Consider the following 9,269-nt stretch of genomic DNA (forward strand, 5'->3'; position numbering starts at 1 on the left):
GCTCTTCCTGTCCCCACACTGCCACCTTAATATTTTCCACCCAGTATACTTGACTGTGGAAGTCAGTCTTCTTGGGGGAAATAAAGTAGTGTCATTAGGAATATACCAGCTTGGGTAGGGAGAGCTAGGTTATGGAGATGGAAGAATTGGTGCTAAGTAACCAGTCCTGGTGTCGGCAAGATGACAAGTATAGATGTGCCCCACCTCATAGCCAGTGCTGGAACTTATTCTCTGCTGCCTGGCCTCAGGGACCCCAAAGTTTCCCAGCCAAAGAACCACCTCAATTTCAGTGACTGAGAATGGTTCTGCTGATCTACTTTCCATTCCGTTTTCCTGGTTCTACAAAAAAAAAAAAAAAAAAAAAAAAAATTGTTGGGAACACTCTCACTTTAGAATAGACAAAAGAACCTTTGAAAATCTCTATAAGCAGAGCTGTACTAGTTGTTAACAGTGGTTACTCCTGGGAAGGGGAAGATTTTCACTTTTAACAAGTTGTATAGTATTTAAATTTTTACGACAGCATATTAGTTTGCATTAAATAACACAACTAAATACTTTAAAATCTATATAAGCTCTATCAACTGTGCAATGAAAAAAAATCAGTATTTTGCCTTTTGACATTTCTTACAAAAACTCTCATTGATGTCTATACTATTACTTTCCTCTTCACAACTTTATGTAAAAAAGCACTTTGAAAGACAGCACAAGATGATATTAACAGTCTACCATTCAAAGTTGACTGATACTAATTTGTGTCCTGGCTCCCTCTATAATTTGCTATGTAACCTTAGGCAAATCACTCAACCTCTCTGGACCTTGGTTTCCTATGATACAACTTGACTAAAGAATGCTTATAGGTTCTCCCTTATAACTCATTGATAGATTAGGTGATTATTTCTATTATGTTGCATGGTTGCTAATAGTTCCTTGGTATCCACTCTCTTTGCTGTTTACTAGAACTCCCAGCTACAAAAGATATTCCTCAAACTTCCTTGTAGTCAATGCGATATGAACAGAAGTGATGTTTGCAGCCTCTGGGTTGTACCTTTAGAAGCAAAAAGCATGTCTTTCTGCTGAATCTTGCCCTCTTTCTCTTTGCTCAGATGCTGACTAAGGATATGTATTAGCAGTTCATCTTCAACCATGGGGAGAGAACAACACCATCCTAAATGGCAGAGACAGAAGGAACTTCAGGCTTTAACATTAAGAAGCTACCTTTATTATCCCCTATTTAGTTAGGATGTTTTATGAGAGAGAAATACACTTATTTTTTTTTAACTTATTTATTTTTTGAGAGAGAGACTGAGAGATAGAGAGAGAGAGGGAGAGGGAGAGGGAGAGGGAGAGAGAGAAGGAGAGAGAGAATCCCAAGCAGGCTCCATGCCATCAGTGCAGAGCCTGATGTGGGGCTTGAACTCATACTGTGAGATCATGACCTGAGCCAAGATCAAGAGTGGGACACTACCAACTGAGCCACCCAGGCACCCCGAGAAATACACTTCTACCTTGTCTAAATTACTTTGGGTAAATTGGGCATTTTGTTTTGGCAGTTAAAGTTGGAATTTGGAATTGCAAGGAAAAACCAGGTTTATTATACTCTACCCAACTATGTTTCAATTTGTCTTTCTTTAATCCCTTAGTTTAACCATGTCTACTCTTCTTAGCGGCATTGATTCTCTGTGGATTTATTTTTATTTTTTTCAAAGAGAGAGAGAGAGAGAGAGAGAGAGAGAGAGAGAGAGAGAGTGGGGTAGGGGCAGAGAGAGAGAGGGAGACACAGAATCCAGAGCAGGCTCCAGGCTATGAGCTCTCAGCACAGAGCCTGACGGGAAGTTCAGACCCACGAATCATGAACCTAAGTTGGATGCTTAACCAACTGAGCCACCCAGGTGCCCCTTTCTCTCTGTGGATTTAAACAAACATGTGGTCCTATAGCAGGAAATCATAATCATAAACTCTAAGTATATCCTTGTTATGACAGATAGTTTTTTTTTTTATTGTTGGTTGGTGGCCAGGTAATTATTTGTGTATATGTTTTATCAGACACACAGGATAGAGAGTAGAGTGAAGGACCTGTATCTTGTTCTTTTTATCCACTATAGCAGTCTACACAGAGCCTAGCATATTGTAAATGTTCAACGAATAAATGCATAGTTCTTTTTAAGTTTATTTATTTAGTTTTGAGAGAGAGAGAGAGACTGCATGTGCACATGTGTGCAAGTAAGTGGGGGAGGGGCAGAGAGGGAGAGAGACAGAATCCCAAGAAGACTATGCACCATCAGCATGGAACCCAATGTGGGATTCGAACTCATGAACCATGAGATCATGACCTGAGTTGAAGTTGGATGCTTAACCCACTGAGCTCCCCCAGGTGCCCCAATAAATGCATAGTTAATGCTCTTGTGAAAGAGGGTGCATCTAGTAAAGTTGGATAAGAACCCTGACCTCTGGCTTTTATAGATCTTATGATTGAGGCTGATGCCACGTAGCTAGTCAATAGGGTGGTGGCTGCATCATTTAGTTCAGAGATGGGTATATGACAAGGCCAGGTCAATCAGAAGCAATTATTACAAGATTTTTGTTTAAAGTGTGGGCAAGAAAAACTTCCACTCTGTCGGGGTTATATCTTGGAGCTGCCAGGAAACAGTTTTCTCCCAGAAGTGGAGATTCTTCGTGGGAACAGAGACCACCTCATGGAACAGAGCTCACTCAGAGGCCAAATCAGGATAACATTGTCTCAGCGTCTGGATTCAGCCCTACCCATGAATTTTTCAATAAAATGAGCCAATACATTACTCTTTTTGTTTACTGCAGTTTCAGTTCATCCTGACTAATATATAACACGTAGGTTCTGGTACCAGATTGTTACTCTTGGGGAATCATTTCACCTTTCTGAATGTTGAGCATTGGATTTGATTTCTAAAGTGCTTTCAAGCTGTAATTTCCACGATTCTTTCTTTGTGTGTATATGATTCAGTTAGGGTAATGCTAGTTGCTTTAGCAGATAGATACTAGCATCTCAGTAACATAATACAAAAGATGTTCATTTCTCACTCATATGAAGTCCAAAAGAGGTATCTGACTGGCAAGTATCTCTCCTCCAAGTAAAGATTTAGGGCTTCTTTTATCTTGTGGGTCTGCTATTTTGACCTGTGGGCTCCCAGCTCACCATGCTTCTTGTCACTAAGCCAGGGAAATAGAAAACAAAGATGGTATGTTATGGAGGGATGGAAGGTTATTGGACAGGTCTACAATTAGCACTTATCACTTTTGCTCACACGCCATTAGCTAAAAGAGGATCACATTTAATTACAAACGAGGCTGGAAAAGCTTCCAGGAAGGAGAAAAAATAGATTTGGTGTATAGCTACTCAGTGTCTGCCACAGTAAGCCCTTGACCCATGCTTGGTAGCTGGGCTCTGTATCTGTAATTCAAGCTGGTTAACTATATGTCATATCCCAGAAATTAGTCCTGTTGGTCCTGAAAGGGAATGCAAGGAGAAATATAGCCATCAACAAGTTGAACAAACAGAAGTTTGTTAGTAGAAAATACTGAAAGGAGGTCTTTAGGTCTGATTGAGGTTCTAGGCTTGGTTGCTATGAAGTGGTAAGAGAGGGATGGTTGGACCTTCAGGCTGTGTTTACATTTGAAGGGTGGGGGGGACAAAGACATAAAAACACCAATCATCCATTCATCCAACAAAGCTTTATCGCACATCACAACTCTGCTGGGAAGCAGCACATTTAAAGGTTATTGATAGTGTTGGTGGCATTAGGTAGAGCACAGAAAGGGTGAATACCCAAGTGCAGCTCTCCTCCACAGTACCACCAGTGTTGCCTCCTAGTGGCTTCCTTGCTGGTTTCATGCCTTTCGCTCAGGCAGTAGGGAGTCTAGAGAAGTGACCTCCTGTCTCAAGACATGGTTTATAATTCCTTGAAATGACAAATTCATGCTCTCTTTCAGGGTGCCTCGGAGGCAGTGGGCTGCTTCAGGATGAAGATGAACATCTCTTTCCCAGCTACTGGCTGCCAGAAACTCACTGAAGTGGATGATGAACACAAACTTCCTACCTTTTATGAGAAATGTATGACCACAGAAGTTGCTGCTGACTCTCTGGGTGAAGAATGGAGGGTTATGTGGTCTGAGTCAGTGGTGGCAATGAAAAACAAGGCTTCTCCATGAAGCAGGGTGTCTTGACCCTTGGCTATGTCCACTTGCTGCTGACTTCTACAGAGCAAGGAGGACTGGAGGAAAAAATGCAAATCTGTTCAGGGTTGCATTGTGGATGCCCATCTCAATGTTCTCAACTTGGTCATTGTAAAAAAGGGGAGAAGGATATTCCTGGATTCACTGATACTACTGTGTCTTGTCACCTGGGGCTCAAAAGAGCTAGCAGAATCTGCAAACTTTTCAATCTCTCTAAAGAAGATGATGTCCACCAGTATGTTGTGAGGAAGCCGCTACACAGAGAAGGTAAGAAACCTAGAACCAAAGTGCCCAAGATTCAGTCTTGTTACCCCATGTGTCCCCCAACACAAGTGTTGGCATATTGCTCTAAAGAAACAGTGTACTAAGAAGAATAAGGAAGACGTTGCTGAGTATACTAAATTTTTGGTCAAGAGAATGAAGGAGGCCAAACAAACCCACAGGAACAGATTGCCAAGAGATGGAGGCTGTCTTCTCTGGGATTTTCTACCTCTGAATCAAGTCAAAAATGAGATTTTCTGGGGCACCACAGTGGTTAGGTTGGTCAAGCATCTGACTCTTGATTTTGGCTCAGGTCATGATCTCACGGTTCATGAGTTCAAGCCTCACATCAGGGTCTATGCTGACAGCACGGGATTCTCTCTCTCCCTGTCTCTCTTCCCCTCCCCTGCTTTTGCTCACATGCTCTCTCTCTCTCTCTCTCTCTCTCTCTCTCAAATAAATAAATAAATAATAAAAAATCTTAAAAATGAGATTTTCTAAGAGTAACAAATAAGTTAGACATTAAAAAATGACAAATTCATCTTATTTGGTACCTTGCAACTTAATTAAGGAGTATTCTCCACTATGGTGAAACAAACCAGAACCCACATTTGAAAGAAAAATTCTCTACCCGATGTGCAATATTTAAAAAGTCATATATAGAAATGCCTGACCTTGACCACTCAGCCCCTCATTTCTCACTTCACTGTCTTTATCTTATGCATTACCATATTTATGCTTCCATTTGAGTCTCTGTGGCTTAAGGCTGCATTTGATTTTTTTCTTAGCTCCCTTTCCTGCATAATGTTTTTTTTTTCATACTTCTCTAGGCTATGTGATTCTGAGTTAACGCCTTCCATATAACATTCCTCTCCAGACACAACCCAAACTCTCATCTTGGAGGGCAGTTCCTGCTCAGACTGCCAATATCACTGGGGTAAGTTCCACACACATTCCACACCACTCTAACAGCTTTTATCACTTGTCCAGTATGATAGTATTTGTATTTTTGTCCGCCCATCACTCTTACTCTCCCTGCTTCTTCTGGTAACAGAATCCTACATAGGAATTACCAAATGATGCAATAAGCTTTATGGTCACAATGGACCAGAGTTTACAATCTATTTTTTAATGTCTGCCAGAGCCATGTGAAAAAAGATAAGAAAGGATCTTATTTCTTTTCTGAATATCTCAACCAGTTGTATGCTTCCTTCATTTAAAAGAAAAGCATAAATGGAAATATATAACACACTGAGTGTTTCTCTTTTTTTGCTAGAGAAACATCTACAATGTTCTATGTGCATACTGTGACTTCAGGGCAAGTGATCCTCAAGTAGCTGGGTTTTTTTGTTTTTTTTTTCCTAAAAAAAGTCTGCATAGTTCACAACATTTTCTCTCTTTTTTTTAATGTTTATTTATTTTTGAGGGAGAGATAGAGCACAAGCGGGGGAGGGGCAGAGGGAGAGAGGGAGACACAGAATTCGAAGCAGGCTCCAGGTTCCGCGCTGTCAGCACAGAGCCTGACGCGGGGCTTGAACTCATGAACCGTGAGATCATGACCTGAGCCCATCTATTGTCCTGGCATAATTTTAACAATGCCACTTTCAATCTCAGAAGAGTTCCAAAGTAGTTACTTCAACTAGATTAGATACAAAAGGGATCTTGTGAAAATAGAAGATAATTAGAGGTGCCTGGTGGCTCACTCGGTTAAGTGTCTAACTCTTGGTTTCGGCTCAGGTCATGATTTCCCAGTTTTGTGGGTTAGAGCCCCGTGTCGGGCTCTGCAGTAATAGTGTGGAGCCTGCTTGGGATTTCCCTCTCACTCTCTCTCTCTGCCCCTCCCCGGCTTACTCTCCCCCCCCCCTCTCTCCCTTCCCCTCAATTAAATAAATAAATAAATATTAAAAACTACAGGATAATTAAATGTTGAAATGCGGTGGGGATATCAGAAAAGGTTATGTAATTTTCTTTACTGGACATTCCTAAAATTAATAGTCAGCTGAAGGTTCTAAGAAAATTTGTCTATCCAGAGGGTGGACAATGAATTCTGTTTCTGATGCTGTCAGAAACACATAAATTTCAATAGAGGTCCTGGGTAAATTGATAGTCATAGAGATATAAGTTCATATTAAATAATTCCAGAAGTTCCTAATTTATGCTAGAATTATCTTAACATTTGGCCTAATGTCTTCCTTAGTTATGTTCTTGATTTTTTTTTACATTTATTTTCTCAAACCGCAGGTAGGTATCAGAATCCACCCACTGTCTCTAAAAGTCTCTGAGTTGTTCTCACTTACCTGTCATATTTTCAGGACCCCCAGGAACAAGTCACAGAGGTTGTTCAGGCAAAACAATCCAGAAGTTAAAAACAACATGGAAGGCTTTCACCGCCCCTTGGCTTCTGATCCAACAGCTTTTCACTAAAACTGTCTTCACAGGTGTCAGAATAACACCTAGCTCATACATCCTACTTCTTGGTGCTTCATTTCATCCTATTGCTTGAATAGAAGCTCCTGCCTTCTTGGTTTTTGTGGTGCAGGCTGCTAACTGTTCCCCAATATCCAGTCTCTCTTTTCACCATGGTGATAGCGCCTTTCCCCTCTATTCCACACTTTGTTGCTGGTAATGTGGCTGCAGCTAGAGATTAAGCACATTTGCTAGCCGCCCAGGCTTTAACTTTTTAATGTAAACAGAAGGTGCGTATATTATTTCCACATTGTTTGCTGAAAGGAAACTTCTTGCCCTGGACTTGTTCTCTTTTTCCTTCCTGAGAACTGTAAACAAGATGTGCCAGCCACCCAGCTTTGACCATGCACATAATGACAGTGCTCTAGGGCTCTGCTGCCCAAAGCGTAGTCCTTGGACTAGCACCATCAGCATCACCTGGATCCTTTTTATTTCTTTATGATGATTTTTTTAAGTTTTTTTTTTTTTAATTTTAGTAACCCCCAACATGGGGTTCAAACTCATGATCCTGAGATCAAGAGTCACATGCTCTTCCAACTGAGCCAGCCGGGTACCCCCTCACCTGGATGCTTTTTAGAAATACAGAATCTTGGGCCCCATTCTAGGCCCACTGAATCTGCATTTAGCAAGATCCTCAGGTGATTTAAATGCACATTAACATTTGAAAAGTACTGCTTTAGTAGAGGATGATGAATCAACAGGATAGAAGGAAAGTAGGTCTCAATTATTTTGTTAGAGCACAGCTGTCTCCTAACCTGGTCTGCCTACCTGTAGACTATTATGAGAGAGCAGATAAAATTGTATCTTATTTAAGCCATTGAATTTGCGGGTCCCTTTTTGACCTCTACCCTAACTTAATATGGTTATTATTCCTTGTAAGAGCAAACCTCCTTTTTAAGCCTGGGCTGAAGTCTTATGGAGAAAGAGATAAGAAAGGATATTTCTTGGGGTGCCCAGGGGGCTCAGTTGTTTGAGCGTCTGGCTTCAGCTCGGGTCATGATGTCACCCTCCGTGAGTTCAAACCCTGCGTCGGGCTCCATGCTGACACCTCAGAGCCCAGAGCCTGCTTCAGATTCTGTGTCCCCCTCCCCTGCTCACGCTCTCTCCCTCTCTCTTGAAAAAAATGAATAAATGTTAAAAAAAAGTAAAAAAAAAAGAAAGGATATTTCTTTTCTGAATATCTGGAGTACTCACTCCACCCCTTAGGAGAGTACCTATATTTAACTCAATCTATGTTGATTTATCTGGGACTGGGAGAGTGGGGAGTGCTCTTACCCCATCCTCCAGAGTATCACTCTGCACATTGCAATGATCATTTTTGGTCTCCTTGAGGATGCTGAGTTAAGAAGTTCAATATAAATATTAAATGAACTGAATACACAATGTCTCCGGAGATGGTTTCATTATTTTTTTTCCAGAAGACCCAAATTCTAACTAGCAGCATTAATCAAATAGACCACATTCATCTTAAAGTACATTAGGGCAAGCATGCTCTCATTTTAATATATAGACTCTCAGACACTATTTAATTTAACAACCACCATTTCTTCTTACTTCTTCCTTTCCATCTCTAGTTTGGTAAATGTGTTCTCTAGACTTGCAATTCCCCTGCTTTAATCCAACAAATATTTACTTAATGCCTCTGAAGTGCTAAGCATTATATTAAATGCTGGAAAAACAGTAGTGAATTAGATAAAACAGATCTGGTCATGTATAGCTTACAGTCTAATTGGGCAGAAGACCAATGAACAAGTAATTACACAGCTGAAGAATGTTAAGAAATGGAAAGTACTTAAAATACTTGCAATAATGTTCATTGACTGAATAAATGAAGAGATAAATTAACCATTAACACCTTCACTCCATGCCTCTATGGAGATAAAGAGCACAGTTCCTTTATTTTTCCGTTTCTTGCCTCCCTCATTGCTTTGGGTTCATATTGGTCTTTGGGCCTGTGCAAGAGAAGTTGGATAATTAACCAGCTAAAAATAAGGGCTTACAGTTAATGGGCATGGAAAATGACTGGAAAGGAACTTGGCAAATGGAGATAGTTGATTGTGGCTTATTTTATTCTTTTCCTTGTCATTAAAATATTGACTGTACAATACATTAAAACTGGGAATAAAAAGGGCATGTTTGTGTGTGTGTTAATCTTCTTTATCATTTTATAAGGCAAGTGTGGTTGTATTTCCTGTGCAATACCAATATCTCATTGGGGGCTACTGAGACTGACTAATGTCATTTTCCTTCTTCTTTCCTTCCTTCTTGCCTAATGCAAGCAAGCAACTGTGACATCCGATTTCTAATATTTGGTCTATAAAGGGCCCATCTTTTCA

The sequence above is a fragment of the Herpailurus yagouaroundi genome, unplaced genomic scaffold (genome assembly GCF_014898765.1).
Source record: "Herpailurus yagouaroundi ecotype Mexico unplaced genomic scaffold, PumYag 77, whole genome shotgun sequence".
NCBI classification, from domain to species: Eukaryota; Metazoa; Chordata; class Mammalia; order Carnivora; family Felidae; genus Herpailurus; species Herpailurus yagouaroundi.